General features: G+C 39.0%; 1 long non-coding RNA gene across 10 annotated transcripts in view; it reads right to left on the bottom strand.

The window, feature by feature from the left end:
• LOC102156000 overlaps positions 1-25,436 on the bottom strand; it is an 88,567-nt gene that overhangs the window by 11,648 nt on the left and 51,483 nt on the right. For 9 of the 10 annotated variants that reach the window (XR_005359546.1, XR_005359550.1, XR_005359551.1 and 6 more), the window contains 5 exons: positions 20,991-21,087; positions 19,171-19,226; positions 16,514-16,720; positions 13,131-13,220; positions 12,752-12,964 (listed from right to left, as the gene is read on the bottom strand). This is a non-coding gene — a long non-coding RNA (uncharacterized LOC102156000). The remainder of the gene's footprint in view (positions 1-12,751; positions 12,965-13,130; positions 13,221-16,513; positions 16,721-19,170; positions 19,227-20,990; positions 21,088-25,436) is intronic. The other variant, XR_005359547.1, reaches the window with a different exon arrangement.

Below are 25,436 nucleotides of genomic sequence, written 5' to 3'. Positions count from 1 at the left end.
ATTCTCCAATTAAAATTGCAAAGGAGATATTTGTGATTGAGGGGCCACAGCAGCCATTTTGCACAACATAGGAGAATTTTCTGATTTCCAAGCTTAATCCAAGTGTTTACAAGTGGTAAATTCTAAGCTTCAGTGGCAAAAGGAAGTGGCCCAGAGCTGAGTCTGAGAGTTGAATTGTTCTACCTGAGAAAATGGGAAGAATTTGTTTTTGTTTTTCTTAATTAATGCCTGTTAAACTAAACTTTCTTTAAAAGGATGCCACCTAACAGCATACCCTGGGGGTGATGTGGAGAATGGAAGAGCAGAAGGGACATGGGAGTAGGAGGTAGGACAGAGGGGCATGAGTGAAAAAACAGAGCAAGAAAAAACCCAGGAATGGGACCTCCTTTTTGAATTTGGAGACTGACTAGGGGCCTAAAGAAAACTGAATTTGAAAATGAAATTAAACCAAAAATGTCAGCATAGTGCAAGATGGGAAGCTCATTCACAGATGAAGCCAGCTCATGAGGAAATAAGAATAGAAGCTTTTGGGGGAATTCTCAGAAACCCTAGGGATTTTCCACAAATTGTGAGAAAGGGGATTCAGGGCAGTTTCTAGAGTAGGGGGCATTATCATCTTGTGAAATTTACTGGAACAGGTCAAGCTTTCATGGAAAGAACCCTGGCTGCAGGGTGAGAAGGACCAGCTCCAGCACCAATTTACTCCTATGTCAAGTTGTCTAAACTTTCTGACTCAGTTTCCTTCACTATAAAAGGATGGCTTTGGATCAGAATATCCAAAATGCTCCACAATGCATTATTACAAAGAAGCCATAGGATGCTTGTATGAAACAGAAAATAAAGTGAAGTCCGTGGAGGTATACATTTCACAGGGGCCAGTTCTGTGGCTTTCTTCCAATTAATCTGGAAAGATGCAGGAATAAGACTTTTCGGAACATTCAAGATTTCTAATAGAGCAGGAACCCTATGGGGCTGGATAACAGCTCCAAGTCAATAGGGCCTGTTTAATTACATTTGCTCTGTGCCAGGCACAGAGAAATATGACCTATGTATATTATATTGACAGCACAACTCTAGGGCAGGAGCTGGTAGCATTCCTTCCCCGGGAAACTGAGGCACAGTGATTAATCGACCTTCCGAGTTCACACCTGCTGAAAGGCAACTGATGGTCAGAGTCCAGAGGCTGTTTCATTAATGCCTGCATCTTCTTATCACATGTTTATGGACAGTTGAACTGGCAATGCCAGTTTCCCATTCATGTCCATGCTCTATCTTCGAGGTGAGCCTCCAAACATCCCTGTGTGTGGGGGTAGCACCAGGATTACTTCCCTATTCCATGTTTGAAGAAACTGAAGGATCTTCCCAGAGTGCATGGAAGATCCAGGACCCAAAGCCAGACTTGCTGATAACAAAGCAGTCTCCTGTTGGGGAGGGTCCAATGTCACAAAATCACATGATGTGTTTCCAGCATCCTGAGACTCATATTCTGAGCCCCTAACCGGGGGAGTTGAGAGTGACCAATGTGCCCTGAGGGTGTGAGCAAATCACATTATTTGCATGAGGAAAACTCTCACCTGCTCACTCACTTCTGCTTCAGAATAATCTCGTGACAGGTAACTAACAGCCTCTGCCATAATCTTTTGCCAGCTTTCCAGATGGCACTTGAGTCCTTGGGACCAGATCAACGCATTGGGAGCTGATGTGCGAACACGGCCTGCAGGAGTGTGTAAGGGAGACTCTGATGCTCATGGGGCTTGGCGGTGCCCCAGTCCCAGTTGTCCACACACAACCTCACCCTTGGATTGGTGGCCAATCCTGGCCAATCCTTCTGATTGCCCTGTCTCCACAGTGTCTGCCTGCCAGTGGAAATGCATGCCTTTCTACCGAGTTCCAACCAGAGATTTGTACTGATGTCGAAGTAGCTATTGTAATGCCACCAAATGACCACCCGGCGCTGCACCAAGTCCTCACTGTCTCTCATTGACTCATTCACAGCTGCCCAACTTTCAGTAGTGGTTCTCAATTCCAGTTTGCATGAATGCAGCCTAGAAGATGTCAACAGTGGAGGAGTTAGCTCCCTCACAGTCATTGGGGTTTTCAGAAGGAACTTCTGCACCTAAGGAACCACTTGAAAACCTGCTGGGGCCACAGCACATTATGATTTGGTTTGCATTTTCCTGATGACTAACAAGGTTGCAGAGAAATGGAAGCCCTTTTGCACTGTTGGCAGGAATACAAATTGGTGCAGCCACTAACAGAAAATAATATGGCAAATCCTCAAAAAATGACAAATAGAGCCACCATGTGATCCAACAATCCCCCTATCTGGAAGAATTTAAATCAGGATCTCAGATACTCATTGTCCCATATTCACTACAGCACTATTTGCAATAACCCAAATGTAGAAACAATGAAAATATCCCTTGACAAATGCGTGGATTAAAAAACCACACACACACACACACACACACACACACACACTTCAAAAAGAAAGGGAATCCTGCCATATGCAACAACACAGATAAACCTGGAGGACATTATGCTAAGTGAAATAAGCCAGACACAAAAGGACAAATACTGCACGATTCCACTAATATAAGATGTCTAAGGTAGATCAAATATTTTAAAAATGGAAGCAAAAATAGAATGGTGGTTACCAGAGAATGGAGAGAAAGAAAAATGAGGAGCTGCTAGTCCACACGTATAAAATTTCATTTATACAAGATGAATAAGTTCTAGAGATCAGCTATACCACACTGAGCCGGGAGAGAACAGTACGAGATTGTACACTTGACAATCTATTAAAACGGTAAATATCATGTGAAGTGTATCTTAGCACAATACAATCTTAAAAAGAAAAAAGAAAGGAAACCTGCTGGGGCTAAAGACAAAGTATGCTTTTTTCTCAGACTTTCTATACGTCTCCTAAACGGAAACCACCTGCCTTGTCCCTGAGCCAGTCTAAGCACACAGGCCTTTTAAACTTAGAACATTTTCATTTTTGCCTCGGATGAAAAAGTAAAATTTTTCCCCAGCCAAAGAAAGCCCTGAGTCAGCAGAACTAATTGGTTTATTAGGCATCATGTACATTTTAAGAAACAGGGCTAAGATCCAGACTTACCTTGATGAGAATTTAGAGTTTCAAGGAAATTACTACAAATATATCCAAGTGGGGTGAGGTAAGGGGTAGAATCTAAACCCAAAGAAGCAAAAAGCAGACTGGTGTTAGATCCTTCTCTATTTCTAAAATTCCAGAAAAGAGTGAGAAAAACTGTAGAGATACATAAATGGCTTAACCACTCCACGAAAACACAAACACAGAAGAAAAGAGGGGGAGAAGGTCTCGGTACATTAGAAAACAGGGTTTGGATTGGTTACCATAAGGCTGAAGACAACACAAAGTGTTCATACACATTGTGGAATTTGTTTCTCGAGTGGGTAAGGGTTTTGCAAGTCTGAAACCATGTGTATGTGACAGTTGAACAAACAAATAAGCAAGTATTGATGCGGGGAGTCAGGTTTCTCTCAGTCAGAGAAAACATCAATAAACAAAGAGAAGAAGCGAGGATGAAGCCTCTGGTGCTGGGTAAGAGCCCGAGCTGCTAGGACAACCTCATGATTATTATTATCATGATTGTGTTATTTAATATGTAAACAAGTAAGTTCAGAAGTATAAACAGGTTGGTATATATGGGTTAGAATATACGTGTGTATTATCTTGTTCTCTATGCTGAGCGCTTCCTAGAAGTGACATCCCAGTGGCAACAAGTCCACTTAGCACTCAGATCTTGACTTCTGTCTTGGTCTGTTCAGGTTGTTAGAGCAGAATGCTATAGACTGAGTAGTTTATAAGCAACAGAAATTTACTTTTCATAGTTCTTTTTTTAAAGGTTTTATTTATTTATTTGAGAGAGCAAGCAAGCACAAAAGCTGGTAGAAGGGTAGAGGCAGAAACATACTCATTGCTGAGCAGGAAGCCTGATATGGGGCTTGATCCCAGGACCCAGGATCATGACCAGAATCAAAGGCAGATACTTAACTGACTGAGTCACCCAGACACCCCTATTTCTCATGATCTGGAGGCTGGTAAGCCCAAGATTGAGGTGCCAGCAGATTCAGGGTCCAGTGAGAACTCACCCTGGTTCCCGGCTGGCCATCCTTTTGTTGTGTCCTCACATGGCAGGAGGGACAGGGGGCGGACTCCCCAGGGTGTCTTGCATAAGGGTTCTTCCCTCATGACCTCATCATTTCCCAAAGATTTCACACCCAAATGTCACCACACTGGGCATTTGCATTTAACATATGAATTTGCAGGGGACCCAAATATTCAGCATACAGCAGTATCTAAGTACTATTCTCCAATGAAAGGGACCAAGGCTCTCTACAGTAGTGGCTGATTCTAAGGCTGAGCAGGGAAAACACAAGATGAGGGTCTTGTAGTGCCAGAAAAAAACCCCAATGAAAAGCTTAAAAAAAGATACGGGCATATCTAAAAGATAGAAGAGTTACCCAAAGAGACCCCAGTGGTCAAGCTGCAAAAAGGTGAGCAACCTAATATATGATAATAGTATTTAGCTTTGGATCATAATCTAAGAATACAATAAATATCCACAAGTCCACACTGATATAAACACTTGATTGAATAAATAGGTGAAGAGGATTAAGAGTATACTTATCTTTTTTCTTAAAGATTTTATGTATTGGGGATCCCTGGGTGGCTCAGTGGTTTGGCACCTGCCTTTGGCCCAGGGCGTGATCCTGGAGTCCCGGGATCGAGTCTCACATCAGGCTTCCTGAAGGGAACCTGCTTCTCCCTCAGCCTATGTCTCTCTGTGTGTCTCTAATGAATAAATATATAAAATCTTTTAATTTATTTATTCATGAGCGACAGAGAGAGGCGAGACACAGGAAGAGGGAAAAGCAGGCTCCATGCAGGGAGCCCAACGTGGGACTCGATCCCAGGACTCCAGGATCACAATCTGAGCCACAATCTGACACTCAACCACTGAGCTGCCCAGATGCCGCAAGAGTACACTTATCTTGATGAGCACTGAATAGTATATGGAAGTGTCAAATCACTAGATTGTCACCTGAAACTAATATAACATGTAGGTGAACTACACTGGAATTAAAATTAAAAAAGAATCATTAGTCAGTCAATCAATCAATCAATCAGTAATTGGAGAAAGAACAAATATTCCTTACAAAAAAATTTCAATGAATAAATGTAGAAGGAATGAGGGAATGAAAACACCACTATTGGAGCACCATGGTAATAATTATTGCAGGCAAGACCACTGATGGATGCTAAAGCCAGTGGATGAAACATAGAAGGTGTATTTTTCTTATGATTTACTTATTTACTTGAGAGAGAGAGAGAGAGAGAGAGAGAGCAGGGGGAGGGAGTGGGGAGTACAGAGAGAGAGAGAATCTAAAGCAGGCTCTCTGCTGAGCTTAATCTCATGATCCTGAGATCCCGAGACCACAACCTGAGCCAAAATCAAGAGTCGGTCATTGCACCATCCAGGGGCCTCAAACACAAAAGGTATTTTAAATAGGATATTTGCACAGCCTCAAAGTTCTGCCCATTGTATTTAATTAACTGTGGTGGTTTTAACATGTGTCCTCTAATTTTGGTATTCCTCCCTCCAGGAAGAATTCATCCCCACCTTACCCCCTTGAATTTGAGCCAGATTTAGTGATGGGTTCTAATGACTGGCATAGAAAGGGAAAGCAATAATTTTGGAGTGGAGAAACCCAGCAGACACCGTCATAAGTGAGTGAAGTAATATCACCAGTTCTAAATCATGGTACCTTATGCTTCCTGATAGTATGTGATGAGGAGCCACTTCCTCTGTAACAGATTTTCTCCCCAAATCTGTAACTCTAGTCTAATCAGGAGAAGACAGGAGACAAATCTAAATTGAGGACATTCTACTAAAAATACCTGGACAGTACTTTTCTGATGTTGACATGAAAAACATGAGAAGATTAAGAGACTGTTAGGTGGGAGGAGACCAAGGAGACATTATAACTGAATGCAATGTGATATTCTGAATTGAAACCAGAAACAGGAAAAGAACATCAGTGGAAAAACTAGTAAAGTCCCAGTGAACTGTTAATTTAGTTAACAGGATTATGCCATGGCTGTATAGGATGTTAAGAATAGCAGAAGTCGACTGGAGGAGAATATCTAGGAGCTTTCTGTAACCTTTGGGAAATCTTCTGGTAATCTGAAATTCTTTCAAAACCAATTTTTTTTAAAGCATACTTAAATTAATTTAAAGGCCACTTGGGTGGCTCAATCAATTCAGAGTCCAACTCTTGGTTTAGGCTTAGGTCATGATCTCAGGATCATGGGATCAAACCCTAAGTCGGGCTCTGCACTCAGCGGGGAGGCTTCTTGAGGTTTTCTCTCTCCCTGTGCCCCTCCCCTCCCCTCACTCACACACTCTCTCTTTCTCTTAAATAAATAAATCTTTAAAAAAAGGAAAAAAATTAATTTAAAAAGCCCAGCGGTGTAAGAAACACATCCAAAACAAAGTATCACAGGATATATGTGTGTGTGTGTGTGTGTGTGTGTGTGTGTGTGTGTGTGTGATGGATAAGAATGTATTAGGGCAAGTTTAAGCAAAAAAGAAAACAAGGAAACAACATTACCATTCAACAAGATAAAATGAAGGGTAAAATGTATTAGAGGGGAAATAACTCATTTCAGTTTGATAATAATTATCTACCTCAATAAAGATATAATTGCACGAAACTTGATCTATCAAATGAAATGACCTTACAATATATGAAGGAAAAATCTTCTAAGTGTAGACAACATTAACAGAAATACGAATGTTGATGATTTTAACACACCACATTCGGTCAAGTAGACATAACATGCGTAATTGGATAATAAAAGAAGTAAGGTTGATTTACTAGATATGTCAAACTTTTTAACCAACAGAGAATACATATTCTTTACAAAGCTCCAGGGAGAATTTAGAGAATTGATCATAATCTACAGTACAAAAAATCTTCAGTGATTTCCAGAAGGAAAAGAATGTGTGGCTATCTTATGTGGTCACAATGCAATAAAACTAGAAATTGATAAAATTTATAACAACTATAGAAACAAAATCCTAAATACTTAGAAATGGGGAAAAAAGACCCTAACATTGTCCTATAAATAGTTGCAAAGAGGATAATACAAATTTTAATTGCAGAATATTTGATGAAAACAAAACTGAGAACATTATGCGTAAAAACCTCAGAATGCAGTCCAAACTGTAGTCAGATGCAAATTATAGATTAAGTGCTTTTACTTCAAAAAAGAATAAGAAAAACTAACTGAAATTATGAATTCCATGAGATGGAAAATGGACCATGAAACTACAAAATGCAGGAGAAAAAAAACAAACTAACGCATCTAAAATCAGAAAAGCAATTAGAAAGAAGTAAATCATAGAATCAATCATTGAAGGGCTGGCTTTTTAAGAAAAATGAAATTGATAAACTTTTGCTTATTCTAATCAAAAGCAAAAAGGAGGGGGGAAGTGAGAAATAATATTACTAGTAAGAAAAGGGAAGGAACCACAGGAAAAAAATAAAGAGAAAATTTTAAATATTCAAAGCTGTTGGCATGGAAACAGACATATAGATGAATGTAACAGAGCAGAGAATGCAGAAAGAAATCCAGGCACATACGGTCAATTAATTTACAACTAAGAAGCCAAGAAGATACAGTTGCTTCCCATCCCAACCATCACCCGGTTATGCCAGACTCATAAAATAAATTGGGAAGCATTCCCTCCTCCTATCATTTTCAGAGTTCATGTAAAATTGGTAGTAGTTTTTCCTTAAATGTTTGACACAATTGAAGCTCCTTGGGTAGGGCTGGGGGGCGGGATGGTATTTCATTATGAATGAAATATCTTTAAAAGAGTAGAAACTATTCGGATTTTCTATTTCTTCCTGAGTCAGTTTTGGTAAATTGTGTTTTTAAAAGCATGTGCTAATTTCATTTGAGTAATTATTTTATTAACATACAGTTGTGAGTAAAGTCCCCCATAATCTTTTTAAAAAGTCTATAGGATCTGTGATGATATCACCTCCGTCATTTCTGGTTTTAATTTGTGTCTTTTTTTTTCTTGATTAGCGTTCCTAGGCATTGTATCAATTTTATTTAGTCTTTTTAAAGATCCAAGCATGAATTCTATTATTGTCTATTATTTTTCCTATTTGGTTGATTTTTTTCTTTATTATGCTATCATTCCTATTTAAGTTGTAATTTATTCTCCTTTACATAATTTCTTTTTTTAAAAAAGATTTTATTTATTTATTCATGAGAGACACAGAGATAGAGGCAAAGACACAGGCAGAGGGAGGAGCCCAGGATCAGGCCCTGAGCTGAAGGCAGAGGCTCAACCACTGAGCCAACCAAGCGTCCTTACTTTTCGTAATTTCTTAAGATGGAACTTGATTTGTGGTTTTAGACCACACCTCTCTTCTAATATAAGCATTTAAATCTATAAATTTCACTTGAAACATTGCTTTAGTTGCATTTGGCAAACTTTGATATGTCATATTTAGAATACAATTTGCATATTATTTTTCACCATCCTTCAATTTAACCTATCTGTGCCTTAAAACAAAAATGCATCTCTTATGCATCAAAATTGAATTTTGCAATTTAAAGAGAGTACTAATTTCTACCTATTAACTGAACTGCTTAGACATTTACATTTAATGTAGGTAATGATATGATTGAGTATAATTTGAATGTTATGAATTTTTTGTCTGTTCGTTCCATCTTTTTTTCTTCTTTCTTTTATCCTGTCTTATTTGGGATCAATTGCATATTTTTAATATTTTATCTTTATTATTCAGCTATACCTTTGTTTTCCTGTTGGTTAGCATTATTTTTAGTTGTCCCAAGGGCTCTAAAGTTCTTTTTTTAATTTATCACAACGGACTTAAAATTAATATACCACTTCACATACAGTATAAGAACCTTACCATAGTGTAATTACATTTTTCCTCTCCTTTGTGCTACCAGCGTATATTTTACTTCTACGTAATTATAGTCAGTTGTCTTTTATTTTCCCACATATTTAGTATTTCTGGTGCTCTTTTTACCTTCCTGTAGATGTAATTTAGCATCTGGTATCATTTCCCTTCAGCCCAAAGAGCATAATTTAGTAGATCTTGTCATTCGGGTCTTCTTGTAACAAATTCCCTTCGTTGGTTATTTTATCTGAAACATCTTTATTACACCCTCATTTGGAAGGCTACTTTCACTGCATATAGAATTCTGAGGTTTTCATTCAGTGCTTTAAAAATGTTCCATTGTCTTCTTACCTTAATAAATAATTCCCTGTAATGAGCAGTGAGTTATTATATATTATATATATATTATATATATTATATATATATATCATTGGTTACTTATCATTTGTCCCTGGGTGTAGTTCTTTTATAGACCATGAACACAGTTTCAGTAGGAAGCCAGTAACTTCTTACCTGTTTGGTCTCACCTGATGGAGATTCCCCTCCTTGCAACCCCTCTGTCTGCCTTTGCTTCTAGCATGACCTGCCATGCTACTCTCAGTGTAAGTGGGTAACATCTCTCTATTCCCTGTGAGTTCTGGTCATCACATAGAATTTTCTCTAGTATACTCATTTGGTCATTTGCATTGGGAACTGAGCCCAGTAGAGAGTCCTGACTGTGTGTGTGTGTGTGTGTGTGTGTGTGTGTGTGTGTGTAATATATCTATATCTAGATAGATAGATAGATAGATAGATAGATTGATATGTCAAAAGTTCTAAAGTGTATAATATACTTTGGGCCATAGTAAGTGGATTATTTTGGATTTTGTAGATATATAATAATATATTTACTCACCATAGATACACATGACATTTACTGACATAGTAATATGCTCAGTATGTAATATTATTACCCCAATAAACAGGACACTTAAATACTACACAATAGTTATTCTAAAAATAGATAAAGTCCATAGATAAAATCATAATATGAAAGGTAAAATATAATATATATATATTACTCTTCATATAATATTCCACTATAAAATACATGGTGGAATTATCTTCATATATTTTAACTATTAATGTTGTTGTGAATTCTATGCTTCCTAATATTAATATTGTGATACTTGGCTTCTTTCTGCTTGCATTTATCTGGTATGTTTACATATCCTTCAAATGTAACTTTTCTAGGTGCCTTTGTTTTCATTGTGTACTGATTCACAGAATAGTTAACCTCTCTTTTTATGCTACAAGTTCCAAGGTCTTTGTTTTTTAATGTTTAGCCAGGTTCCAATTTACGTATATTGTCTCCTTGCCATCTTGCTTTATTCTTTCCTCTATAGGCTTGTACATTGGTTTTCTTTTCCTGTCTTTTGTTATATGAGCTCTATATGTTTCTTTATTTTCTCTAGGGAATTTTAAGATCTAAATCCTACTTTTAATTCAATTACAATTTCATTTTATTAAAAAAAATTGCATCCATTAACTCTTTAATTATCAACCTTAAACTGGAAATAGTATCTACTAGTTCTCTTCAGTTCAGAAAGTTATAAAATTCCTTCCTTTTTTCCATTCCCTATTTTATGCGTAATATGAGATTTTGGAAGCTGCTTATTATGTTTTTTTCTCATTTTAAAGCCTTCTAATCTTTCAAAATCACTTATGGCAATTCCATAGTGCTTTGCAACTATATTTTAAATTTATTAAGTCTTAATTATATATGTAAACAATTTCAGGTTTCACTTCTAGCCTTTTATTCTACTTCTTCATTACTGAGTTTGAGTTTTTAGAAATTGCTACAGTTTCTTATTACATTTGAGTTCAGCTTTGGGTAACATTTTTCTGGATAGGTATGTGGGTTGCATGCTCTGAGTATTTGCATATCTGGGAGCTTTTCCCATTATCTTCACACATGAATAGCATTTTGTCTAGGAATCTGGGGGTTAGTAAATTTTCCTCTCAAAACTCTTTATGGATTTCTCCAATGACTTCAAGCATTTAGTATCTCAGAAGAGAAGTCTCAGCCCTTCCTGATCCTCGTTTGGTCTGAAAAGAATTTACTAGGTAGGTCTCTTCATCCAATGAGCTCCCCATAATGAGCTCGTGGGCTTTGCAATATAATTTTAATTGTAAAAGTTTAAACTACATTTTAACTTGGTCCTCGTAACTTATCATGAAAATAAAGACTGATCTGTTTAGAGCATTCTTTCCCAAAGGACAGAATAGGATTGTGAATAGGAAATCATGGTATAGTTTAGGAAAACAAGTTTTCTGCCCTAGAGCTTGGTTATAAACAAGAGAGTTAAGGAGAAAGAGGAGGGTAGTCCTGAACAGAAAACAAAGAAACAAGGTGGAGATGATGACTACTGACAGTTGACCCACATTCATTCAGTTTCATGGGCTTAGTTTCAATTAAAGTGAAGAAAATAAGATCACAGTAAAATGTCATATTTGTTTCCTATAGAAAGAGATCTACAAATGTTTCTGGAAACACAATATGTGTGTTTCACCGCTTTGTGAAAATCGCCCCTCATATTACCATTACATCTTTGGACATTATCTATTTTTAGAATAACAGTTGTGTAGTATTTAAGTGTCCTGTTTATTGGTGAAATAAGTGTCCTGTATCAGAGAAATAATAATAATAATTTATTGGAGAAAAAATATAATAAGATTATTATAAAATAATTCTCCAATAGTAATATTGGAGAAATAAAATATACCTAGCATAATGTTACGCTAGTAAATACCATGTGTATTTATGGTAAGTAAATATAACATATTATTATATATCTGCAGAACCTAAAATAATCCACTTACTATGGCCCAAAGTATATTATACACTGTAGAAATTTTGAAATAAATGTTGATGTAAATGATGCTCTTTTGTACACTCAGCCAGAGTATCCCTCAACACACGCACCAGAGAAGGGGGAAAACCCAGGAAGAGGTGAAGAAATCATCTTTCTATGTACCATGACTTTCTTACAACTTCCAGAGTTCCACTGAGTCTAATTCCTGCTGGAATAGTTCCTCTGGGCTGACACTGGTTTCAGAAAGACATACGGTGGCACCAGTTCTTGATAAACTGGCATGTTTGTGTGCTCACTGTCTCCAAGCTCTCCCCACGTTCTGCAGGGAGCAGATGACGTGGAGGGGGAGAGAAGTGTCACAGTGTCTGCCCAGCTGGTCTGGATTATCCAACCTCTGAGGTGTATCCGCCGGCTGCCCAGTATCCCATTATAAATCACCTCGTTGTTGAACATCAGGCCCGACTGGGGGCTGATTCATTGGCTGAATGCTGCTACCTGGCTCCCGGAGAAGCCTGTGTCTCTGTCCTGTAATAGTCATCACGCTTTAAGCAACCTTCACATTTTTGAACAGTTACATACTGTCCTTTGCTGAGGAAAGAGGAAGTCTGGAGTCCATTTCCGGCAGCTAGCAGGGAGCTGTTCTCCTCTCCTTGACATTAGCAAGGTTTGTCAGCTTGTTAATCTTTAAGGGGATTTGGGGTTGAATTTGGGGGTGGGGGGTGGGGTTTGGGGTGGATGATATAGTCAGAGCTCTTCAAGATGGTTTGAGGGAGTAAAATAGATGCCCATGTTTTTTATGGCTACGATTCCCGCTTGGCCTTGGGTTTCAAGTCCCAAGTTTATGTGAAAGGAAAACCACAAACTATTGGATGTGTAAGCACTATAATAATAGTCTCTACCTTTTTTCCTGGTGACTTCCAAGTCTGTTTCCATAATTCTGAGGTAGCAGGAGCAATCAATAACTATAATATAAATTACATGTGGATTGAGCATTCAAGCATTACAGAGTCTGCGTCTCCAGAAAGCCAACGTTAACCGACGAGGTTGGCCTGGACACACTTTCCTCCCTGTTCCATTATTTTTCTTCCTGATGCCCAAGAGCCAATTGAGATCTGGTGAGAAAAGCAGAATTAGGGAGTAACTAGACTCACCCCCTTTCCCGGAATTGCTTTATTCTGATAAACTCCCGTCGCGTGAGCTAAGACCACATTAGCCATGAGATAAAACAGAGGACGGGAAATCTCTCCCACAGAGACCAACTGTAGCAGTCATACTTACTAATTATTCTCTGACAAATACATATTTGCTTTAGACAAAATGCTCGAGATGTGCTCCATCTGGCAAGCATCACATGAGGCTTCTGTGCAGCTAGAACAATAATACCATTGTTTTAATATCAGATGGTAGAGATGGAGTCAGAATGACATCTGCCCCTATAGACACTGTGTTCTGGCTCCCCACCTTGGGGCAAAGAGAGAAATCTAAGAAGTGTCCTCTATAGATTTTTCTGGAGAAATGCTATGCTCTTTCCATGAGAGTGATATTAAAACTGTCCTTCAGGGATGCCTGGGTGGCTCAGTCGGTTAAGTGTCTGCCTTCGGCTCAGGTCATGATCTCAGGGTCCTGATATCGAGTCCCTTTCAGGGTCATGGGACTGAACCGCCCATCAGGCTCCCTGCTCAGTGGGGAGTCCTGTTCCCTCACCTTCTCCCTCTGCCTCTTCCCCTGCTTGTGCTCTCTCTCTCTCTCAAAATAAATAAAATCTTTTTAAAAATATATAAACAGTCCTTCATGAACCACGAACATTGCAAAAGTGCTTAAGATCCCCATGGGAGCATGAAGCAGAAGAGGAAAGATCTCTAACTTGCATTTAGAGCTGCCCTACTCTTATTTCTTTAAATATTGGCTTCCTACATAAGAGCTATAGAGTAAAGGAACAGTTTTACTGCTTTTAAGAAGAAGGGGCGAGGAGGGCTTGAAAATCATATCTATGACATGATGCTTTTGCTTTACAGATTTTCTTGCGTCCCATTGTGGGTAGCGGTAGCCAGCAACAACCCATAGCATGGGATGGATTTGGAGCATAGCCTCTGTGACTCTGTTTTGAGAAATTTCTACAATATTTTTTAAAAGATTTTATTTATTTATTCATGAGAGACACAGGAGAGGCAGAGGCACAGGCAGAGGGAGAAGGACCCTGATCTGAGCCAAAGGCAGATGCTTAACCACTGAACCACCCGAGTGTCTCCCCCTACAAGATTTGACATACCGCAGAGAGAAATGCCAGTGCTCCTGACTATGGACATTACCAACCCTTAATGAGTCCACTTTACATAGATAATCAATGCCTTGTACCAGAGGATTTAGCATCGTTTTGTGCTCCTGAAGAATCACAGTTGGTCAGAAACACTTAACAAAAATAACACACACCCTTTTTAAAAGCAGTTTTTCTTTCTTTTTTTTTTTTTTCATGAAGCTCAAAAATCCTGACCAATTTTCTTTCAACATGTATTCTTTTAGTCTGCCTTTGGTGAACTTTTAACAAGAGGCAAGGAGGCACAGTAGAATAATACACAGGATGTTTGCCATTAAAACTGGGTTTGGGCCCTAATTCTGCTACTGTCTACCTATTTTGGGGATAAATTAGCTAGCCTCTTTACATTCAAATGTCCTCATTTGTAAAATAGAAATACCTGAGTGGCCTCATTCCTAAGAATGTTAAATAGAAAAAACACAGAACTGATCACAGCAGAGATCTACAAGTGAGGTCTCCACTCATTTTTCTTCATTTTTTAAAAATTTGTAGTTTCATGTTAGGAACTGCTAGCAGAATGGCCTTGTAGCTATGTGAGGTATTCAGAAGGCAATTGATTATCATTTTAATATCCAAAAGCATTGGGTGGTCTGGGATGATGAAAGTTTGCAGGCTCCTGTCAAGTTCAAAGGTGTGCAGTAGACAGAAAATACACCAACATGATGTAAGATCCAAAGCAATAGAAAATCTGAGGAGGTAATCAACCTGAGTTCAACTTGCAGGTGTCCAAAAGTAGACAAAAGAATTAAGAGACTCACGAGACATGAATCAAGAGGTCTTGGCACTCCCTGAAAACTTCTTTTGAGTTACAGAGTCATTGATGTGAAATAATTATCGATACGGTTGAAGGCACCACGTCAAAGGTGCCGCCAAGAATCCAGTCAGCATCCTGGCTGAAATTTTTTGCAACCCCCAAATATGCTGAGAAAGTAACCCTACATTATCCGTGGGTTAATATAACAGTGTTCTTACTTGGCAGAAACAGCTGTCCTGAATGCACACAACACTGGACCTCCCACCTATCAGAAATGTCTTGTTCAATTTCTCATTAGTTACAACAAAGGGTAAAAATCTTCCTTAGTGGTATGCACCTTACAAGCTCCCCCCAAGAGTTAGAACCCAGCACTCAAATGTGCAAGTAAAAGAATGCACTGGTTTTAATATTTGGTGTTAAGAACTTGTGATGTTTAAGAAAGTTTGGCCCTGGAGCACCTGGGTAGCTCAGTGGTTGAGCATCTGCCTTCAGCTCAGGTCGTGATCCCGGGGTCCTGGGAGTGAGTCCCGCATTGGGCTCCCCTCAGGGAGCCTGTTTCTCCCTCTGCCTGTGTCCCTGCCTCTCTCTCTCTGTGTCTCTCATGAATAAATAAATAAATAAATAAATAAATAAATAAATAAATAAATAAATAAAAAAAATCTTTTAAAAAAAGAAATAATAGAGTGGCAGTCTGGTAACCTCAAATTAAAATGTGAATTACATATTTAACTTAAGACTCGTGATTTTAACTTTCAACCTTTCTAAGTGTATATGCTTGGTTGGAATATCTAAGAGAACTCAAAGCTCATTGTATTTATCTTTGCTTATTAGATGTCTGAGGGATGGTTTAAGTTGCACAAAGTAGTGAAGGAAGTCAAATATATCATATTCAAATAGGCAATCTAAAATGTTCACAGGAATTAAATGATTTAAATTTATAACTGGGACCAAGCATTAATCAAAAGAGCCTTAAGAGTGAATGGTAAAACTGCTAAGAGAGTAAAAAGAATAATACCATTTACAAGCAGAATTTAAAAATACCAGGATGAACTAGGGTTTTAACTTTTTGACTATAATGGATTGAATGCTAATTTTAGAAAGTGAATCTACTTCTGAAGAGTCCCTTCTGTGCACACAAGCTACTTCTCAAGTTAATTCTAAGCCCTCCACAAAAAAAAAATAAAAAAAAAAAAGCAAAGCAAAGAAAACCCTGAAATTAATAACAGTAACTCAAGAACATTATTTTCGCAACTGAATGAGCTGGACTCAATGAATTGTAGCTTGAAATCTTTTTTTTTTTTTTTTTTTTTTTTTTACCATATTCTGTTAAACTTGTTCTGTGGAAAAATTCTCTACCTACTCCTAACTTGCATCTCACATGGGTTCCACAGCTTTTTTTGTCTCTATCATACAATAGAGAACCCAACCCTGTCTTAATAAACATCTAACTCCAGTCCAGAGCAATTTAAAAACCCCTAGGCTGCTTCTTCACAGACTCCTGACTCCATGGCTCCTCCCATTCCTTAGCAGCTCCTCTTGGGTCCTGCAATGTCAGAACGAGGACGGGATGAAGGGAGGGCAGAAAGGACTCACATGGCACCTTGACAACATGTCTTGGTAGATTCCACAAACTGATTCTTTTGATGTGGCCTTATGTGTGACTCTTCTGCAGATCCTCTTCTGGGGTCTTCCAGCTGTGGTTTCTATGATTCCAGTAGGGTTAGACAGACTGGGATTCATGTAATCCAACTCTGTGTTGGAGTTCCTCCCCCATTCCAGACATCTTCTTGGATGGGAACCCTTTGAAAGATGACACTAGGGTGGCTCCCTTTCATTACATCCATATCTCATCCCAAGGAAAACCCATTTTTTTTGCCACCAGTGGAAATGCAAACCACCCCCCTCCCCAAGCGTGACTTCATCTCCCTTTTCTGTCAGCTACGTTTTCTTGGGCCTGTGTCACACACTAGACTCTTTGTCTCTAATGTCAGAGAACATATATCTGAGTCTTCAAGGATTTTTACTTGCCTTGGGGAGCAGGGGAGACACCCTCCTCCTCCCCAAGTTGATGAAGGAGGAAAGCAAGGAGGCTAATTGCCACCACTTCCACCATTCTCTCCAAAGCAATTTCCTCTGTGTCAACTTTTCTCCCACCCTCAGATTGGGTGACGAGCTAATGCTGGCAGCACCAAATCCGCAATCTGTTGGTGGTCCTTGCACTTTGATTTAGGACTGAGGATCTGTGGGATTTGTTACGCTTTTCTTAGCTTTGGGGATTCAAATTTAGGAGTCTCATGGCAATATTCTATCATTCAATTACTTTGAACAAACATGCTGTGCTGATAATTTATAGTGAGAAGCTATTTTCACAGCCTATGAGTTTAGAGTCACTAAGTAATTCTTTCTCAGGTTGAGAAACCTATGCCTCTACAGGTTCACTGGCATATTCTCTGAGATGTAATGTGTCATGTCTTCTTTAAAAATATAAGAAACAGGATTTTAAAAAAGATTTTATTTATTTATTCTTGAGAGAGAGGCAGAGACACAGGCAGAGGGAGAAGCAGGCTCCCTGTGGGGAGCCCCATCGGGACTCGATCCCAGGACTCCGGGGTCATGCCCTGAGCCTAAGACAAATGCTCAACCACTGACTGAGCCACCCAGGTGCCCCAAGAAACAGGATCACCACAGGCTGCACATGAACATTTTCATGAGAGATTTAGAGAATGTAAATAAGCAGGCAAACAATGGTATAAAACTTGATAGTATAGCCCTGAGATGGCCACTGTTTTCATTTTGATTCATACTTGTGGAAAATGTTTCTCACAAGCCTGGATGCTTTTCTTTTTTCTGGTTCTTTTGTAATCTACTATATAAATGTAATTATTATTTTACCAGTTATTTATTTTGTTATTGTATGTGTCTTGTTGATATTTACAAAGTAAGGCTATGCACATAATGAAATCTAATGATGCAGATAGTTCTATTCTAAAAAGCATAAAGTCTCCCACTGCGATCTTTCTCAACTCAAATCCTACTTGCTAGATGTGAGCACTTTTATCAGTTTCTGTTTTTGATATTTCTGATGGATCTTTCTGTCTTTAAATCAGAGTTTCTCATTTCTGACTTCACATTAAAAATTACTCAAGAAGATGAGGGGTGGGCACCTGGGTGGCTCAGTTAGTTAAGCATCCAAGTTTTGATTTTGGCTCAGGTCATGATTTCAGGGGCATGAGATCAAGCCCTACTTTGGGCTCTGTGCTCAGCAGGGAGTCTGCTGGAGATTATCTCTCTCCCTCTTTCTCTGCCCTTTCCCCAGCCTGCACACAATCCCTCTCTCAAAAAAAAAAAAAAAAAAAAAAAAAAATTACTCAGGAATCCTCTAAATTTCTCCATACTGACCTTTCCCTAACTTTAATTGGTCTGGACTCCTGGGGGTGGGACTCATGCAATGGTATTAATTTTAATGTCTAGAAGGTAATTTTGCTGCATCTTGAAAGTTAAGAGTTAAGCTATATAATACACTTATACAATAATTGCTTGATCTACCCATTTTATAAACCATTCCTTAATTTTATTTTATGAGAACTGGAGATTTAGTTTGCTTGTACATCTCTCATATTTCCCCTTCCCCATGTTTCTCACTTTGGGTAGTTCATAATTATGAATGTTTTTTTCCATTGGTTGTATTTATAATTTGGAACAAATGTTGATACCTCTATGTCTGGTTCATCAATTTTGTTTTATTTTATATTTTCTTTTAAAGGTCCTTAAATTTATTTTTAGAGAGAGAGGGCTGCTGAGGGAAAGGGAGAGAGAAACTCAGGCAGTTTCATGCTGAGCATGGAGCCTGACGTGAGGCTCGATCTCATGACCTTGAGATCACAACCTGAGCCAAAACCAAGAGCCAGGTGTCCAGCTGATTGCACCACTCAGGCACCCCTGGTTCATCAATTTTAGACATTGTTTCCTTATTGCCTATTACATAAGATGAGACTATTACCCTCCTTATTCTCTCTTCCACCTTTCCTCCATCCTACCTACCGACTTCCATTAACTGTTTATATGTTTGTATATAGTGAGATTGATAGCATTAACATTCTATTCTAGAATGTTATATGTATATATATTATTTATTATATCATTATTATATACTTATATATAACATATACTATATTATTGTCATAAATTTTATACTTCTTAACAGTGACAACATATAATAATGTTAATAAGAGTCTTGCTCAATCACTTACTGGCTTTGTGATCTTGGTCAAGTCACTTAACTTCTTTTTGCCTTTGTTCTTCATCTCTAAAAGGAGGGAAGTAATACCTATCTTCAGGGTTGCTGTGAAGATTATAACACTGGCTCACAGCACACAGCAAAGACTCATTATATGTTAGTTATTCTTTACTGCTTAGCCTGGTCATGAGTAAGTATCACGTTTCTTCCTTTACTGTTTCAACATGATTGTCTCTGGACCGCTTAAAGTAGAGTACTTTTTGAATCGAGGTTAGATGAATTTTCTTCTCTTATGCTCTAACAACAGCTTTTTAAAAATGTTCTTTTCAATTTTTGTTTTCTATTCTGACCTTAGATTTCTCTCATTGTTTTCCCCCCACCTTGCCTTGTGTGCCTTTCTTTTTTCTTGCTTTAGTATGTGTAGTGTGCCCCACTCTATCTTCAAAATATTTCAGCCTTTCCATTATGTGGTCTACTCCTGCATGGAATCTGCTTTCTTCTTGGGGACACTCATCCACCCCCTGACCTCTTGCTACAATCTAGACCAGATGCTCTCTAGGCTTCATGGATACCACTGGGGTCTATCAACGTTTCCTGCATTCCACCATTTCCTCCCTTTGATCTCTCTCTATTTTTGCTGGTGTAAATCCTCAAATAATTTCCTCAGAACGGTACATGAAAGGCGAATTTTCTTAATCTTTGCATACTTGGAAACCTTATTATTTGCCATCAGGCATTTACAATGAAACTCTTAGCAGTAATTTTTTTTTTCTAATTGACAAGCTCATTCTAAAACCCCTACGGAAGCAAGAAAGACCTACAATAACCCAAACAATTTGGAAAAAAAAAAAAACCACGCTTGGAAAGCTAATTCTACCCAACTTTTAAAGTCATAGTATTCTAGGATGTTTGATATTGATAGAAAGATAAATAGCTGAAGGCTTCTGGTATCTTCCAAATCTCAACTACCTTAAAGTCTGGTCACTTTTTTCCATGTAGGGCACACAAAGCAGACCTGACCAACTCATACTTGGATATGATCATTCAGAAAAATGCATGCCTGGTCATACATATGTTCTAGATCTCAGCAACCCCATCAATAGTATGGGCCCAACTTCCACAGAGGAATCTTCTTGCAACTAGGATGCTGTCAACATCTGGCAATACTATTGGACACTTTGGACTCTGTAGATGTCTATTCATGACCACTGAGGCTACTTTAGTTCATACAACCATCTTCCTACATAGATTTGGATGCCAGCCTCCCACTGACATCCCTGCTCACAGTCCTGAACCTTCCCATCCATTCTATACACTTCAGTCACAGTGCTTTGTCTGAAATGCTGATCTAGTAAATTACACGGCCCCATGCCACCCTCCCTGCCAGCACACACACAAACAGACCCTAGATTCCTTAACATGGCTCAATAGGACCTGTATGAGACTGCTCCCCTCTTCTCTTTCCCTTAGTCTAGTTTCTCCAAATGTACCAGACTCTCTCTCACATACCAATTTAGGCACAAGCTTTCCTGGCACCTAGAATGTTCTTTCTTTCTGCTTCTCTCCTCATCATATTACAAGTCTCAGCTGAGATGGCACTTACCCTCGCAAGTCAACCTTGACCCCCTCACAGTCAGATTAAATGTTTCTTCATGTCTTTAAGAAGCACTGTCCTTCTGTTTGCCACACTAGACCATTCGCTCTTTGGGGGTAGGTTCCATGGCATCTGCACACTAGTATCTGGTCCGTAGCGGACAATCAGTAAACACTCATCAAAATATTAAAAGAAGAGGAAAGTGTACAAAGGAATAGTTCTCTTAAATCAACACTTACCCTCTTTCTTGAGCTGCTGTTGGGGAGTAGCTGGCACCATTTTAAAGCACAAAGTTCCAATGCTGTTGGGCTGGTTTATATTACTCTTTCATGAGGGCTAAAAAAAGAAACCAGGCTGTTGGCTGAATTTTCTAAATATGCTATTAGCAGTGATCTCTTTTTAATGATTGCCACCTCCTTGCCATTTGGAACACAGAGTGGGGAAGTCTCATATCTACAACCTCACCGCCTTAGCGAGAACTGCTTGCTGCCCAAACCTCCGGCAAAGAGAATGTACTGTTGCTTCAGAGGAAGGCGGCTTTTTGCCCCAGGAGAGCCAAAGGCCTGCAGATTGCAATGTGCCTGCACAAATCTCTGTGTGATTATGTTGGCTGTTTGTGTTAGGAGAAGATGGTAAAACCATGAGGCTTCTCAATGCATTTGTAACTGATATTCACAGTGGAGGAAGGATTTGAGAGTCCAATAGCGAATTGGCCCTTTTCGGAAAATTTTATAGGGACTCTCCTTAACCCACATTTGCGATCCTGCTGAATGGGCTTTTTAGATTTTCCTTGTGAACATGTGTAAAATCAACAGCCAAAGAAAATGCATTTTGGAGATGGCTACATACCAGAATAAATACAGTTTGATTTTATTCAAAGATAATGAGATTTTTTTTTTTCCCCAAGTTAGGTAGGCAATGACTCTGATTTCTTGTATCAAACATACCAGACGTTATGAACATAAGTGAGTTCAGGAATCTTGAATGTAGGTCCCTGGAGAAGCTGTGCATTTATGAAAACCACGCTTCCCCTGCTCACATCCTTTCTGGAACCCCTTATGGGCATGGCCCCTGAGCCTATGACACATTCCTTTGAAAAGAGTCAAAAATCTCTCAGAGCTTTAATGGTGAATAGGGTGCATGATTAAAAGGTATACTTCCCTTACAGACAGGAAAAGGGGGAGAGAGTTGGTGTGAGACATACTGCAGTGCCATGGGATGATTTAGCACATGGCCATGTCTTCACATCCCTGTGGAAGTTCAAGGTTGGTTCTTAAGCTAGAAATTGGCTTAATGCAAAGTAGGTCTGACAGTTTCAAGTGGCTGACTGATGCTCATTCAGCATCAGTCAAGACTCCCTGTGTCATAGCAAACTTCAAATTTTATCCTTTAAAAAAAATTGAAAGCAAGGAATACCATTAAATCCTTATAAATATTTGACTTTTCATTAACGATAATCTCAGAGAAGGTCATAGCCACCAAAACCCACCACTCCCTTAATATCCAGAGCAAAAAAAGGAGCCAAAAATCGTACACCTGGGTAAATTCATGATGATGAGAGTGTGGGTGGTGGTCACCTGCCTACATATCTGTGCATAGAATATCCCATAAAGGGAACCTTGGGCTCCCCCACTTCTGACAAAGTGAGGCACGCACAAAATGTATATGTCTACCAAGGGGCAGCATTTTCTGAGTCCTTACCTCTGCTCCAAGCATCCTTCCAAGCACTTCCCATTGAGCATCTCATCTAACCCCTACTACCCCATCTTATTATTAATATAAGATGTCTCTGTTGTACAAAGATGCAGAGAAGTTACATTACTTTTCCAAAGCCACAGAGCCACCCTCAGGCAGATGCCAGAGTCGAGGATGCTGCTTAGGAATGTGGATGCTCTCTTTTAAAGGAAAGAACTGGATGCCCGAGACTTTTTCTCCCTCACCATTTCCTTTGTGGGGTTGGAAATAGTTATCTGTATTTTGTAACCAGGTCACTGGAGGTGAGCAAATGTGAATAAGTGGTCAAATACAAGCCATGGCAAAACATTACCAGACTTTGATCATCAATTGGGCATAGACTATGAAGACAGGGAGGAATCAAATACGGTTCTTAGCATGCATGGTTTCATTGAAATAGGAGTTAAAAAGACGGTATGAAAGAAAAAAAAGAGAGAGATTTGTCTGTTTTAAACATTTGGGGCTGGCAGAAGGATGGAATATCTGAGTAAGAAGGAACTGTCGGAAACTGGAACTCCTACTTTGGAGAGAGGAGTGATGTGTCACCTCTAAGCAAACTGTAGACTAGATTGGGACAAGGCCCCATCAGAAAACAGGAGGAGGGAAAAGAGTTTGGGGAGCCACTGAAGGGCTGCTTCCGGGAGGCTCCCTGGTCTTCACCAATCAAATTATAGGTTTCCTTGTTCATGGGTCAGGAGAAGGGACCACAGCAGTGACTGAAAAAATAGAAACTTTGTGATGATTCTCAAAAAAATAAAAAAGATAAGTGATAAATATGTTATAGAAAGGAGTACAAATAGATGACCCAGATGAGCAAACACGTAGACGTGAACGTAGGTCAGGTGTTTTGATGAGTCAAGTAATAGTACCGAGGAAAGAATCTTTTTTTCATCAAGCCAAAACCACATCTGTAATACTAAACAATTTTTCTTTGAAACTTACTCAAAGACAGCACCTTATGGTACATCATCTTATTCTTCCAGGTGTATGTACCGCTTAATTGAGCATCTTTGGTCATATAATGCAGCTAATTTTAGTATTTTAGATCCATCGTTTCTCATCATCTGAATTGGACATAACCTGTGGTCAAGATTTGCTGAGTCTTATTCCTTCCATACAATTATTGCACGGTGGTGAATTGATAGGAGAAGCACACTTGTTCATTCAAACAACCTTTGTTTACTAGGTACCTTTTTTGGACTTGGTGCAAAGATAAATGAGTCATCAATAAAATGCTATTACAGCCAGTTACAAAAGACCACATATGGCATGATTCTACTTATATGAAATGTCCAGACTTGGCATATCTATAAAGGCAGAAAGCAGACATGTGATTGCCTAGGGCTTGGGGAGGGATGATGTGGAGTTTGGTGGGATGATAGCCAAAGGGTATGGGAGCTCTTTTTAGGGGTGATAAAAATATCCCACGATTGATTACGGTGAGAGTTGCACAACTGTGCATATAATAAAACCCACTGAATTGCACACTTTAATGGATGAACTATATGGTGTGCCAATTATATCTCAAAAAGTACTATTACGTAGTTTGTTCTCTCTGGAGGAAAACATTGTATTCAAATAAGGTGGAAAATACAGCGTTAAAGTTTTGTACAGAGAACTTAGGATGCAAAGCGGACAGAGGAAGGGAATTATTTTAAGTTTCAAGAAAGCTGAACAACCGTGTGTTAGTTGATTGATTGACTAACTGATGACTAGTTGCGCCTACAGCGTTCGGCACCATATTGCTTTTAGCCTCAATAGCTCTTGGCTTTCTCAGAGCTGGATATTAATTCATGAAATCAGGGCCTGATCATCAGGGAGAGAATCATACCCCCTAGCTGCCTGGAGTTCCCAAAAACATTTGCTTTGCATTCAGACCAAACCCAGAAGAACAGGAAATCGATCTCTGACATATGGGCATTTGGTCCAGTGGCCAGACCTTTCTTTCCTTCGAAGATTAATGAAGCACAAAGATGCCAGCCCTTTCCTTTCAACTCGCCACAATAATCGGCTCTCAGCAGCCTGCCAGTTTAATATTGCTTCACTTCAATGCTCAGGAAAAGTCCCAACTGGAAAAGGCCAGGAAAACTTGGTCCAAGAGTTTTTATGAAGAGTGGCTTAACAATCCCTCTAGAACATTCCATAAGCAATATTACAAGCTTTCCTTTCTTTTTATATCTAGGAATGGGGGAAAGAACAGGGGGAAGGGCATTGTAATCATGAGTCAAATTTCAAAGTCCATAAGTTGAACCTCTGTGAGGCCCTGGATATTTTCTAAATTAATTGACCATCAAATTCTTACCCTCTACATCTGCGTTACATTACAGATCATAAAACTATTTGGGGTTTTTTGCTACTTAAAGGAAAGACTGTGTGGGCATAATGCTTTGAGAGGGCCTGTTCCTTTTCAAAAATTATTTCGAATTCATAAAGAGAAACAAGATTATCTTTTGTGTTTACGCCTCGCTCTTCCCCTCTAAGAAGCTCAAAGGACTTTGCATAGTCTTGTCGGTCTTGATAAGGGAAAATGGAGACAGACTTACTTCTATGTTAGCAGCTGACTCAGGGAGAACTTGGATTTCCTGCTAAGCTTGTCAGTGTTCTCCAACTGTTTTGTTTGATAAATTTTGTAAGAGAGTGCATTCCTTTAAGCTCTTTATTAACCTATTCTTTTAGTCCTTCAAGAAATATTTAGTGAAAATCGTGCCAGATACTGCACAGGGCTGGGGATACCAAGAAAAGAAGAAAGGCCTGTGCTCCCAGAAGGTTTCCAGGCTGGTGTGAGGGGCAAGCAATATAGAAGTAAATAAGTAAATGGTAGGACAAATAAATCTAGTTCTGTGATAGGAGATAAAACAGGAAATCAGTTGACCTATTTCACCTAAAGTAAGTCCCAAAACCCCCTGGAGGAGGTGGTGATTGAGCTGAAATAGAAAAGGAGAGCAGAATCC

This window comes from Canis lupus, chromosome 5 (genome assembly GCF_011100685.1).
Source record: "Canis lupus familiaris isolate Mischka breed German Shepherd chromosome 5, alternate assembly UU_Cfam_GSD_1.0, whole genome shotgun sequence".
In the NCBI taxonomy this organism is placed as follows: domain Eukaryota; kingdom Metazoa; phylum Chordata; class Mammalia; order Carnivora; family Canidae; genus Canis; species Canis lupus.
The sequence above is the reverse complement of the archived record's forward strand: the minus strand, read 5'-3'. Positions and strand labels throughout refer to the sequence as shown.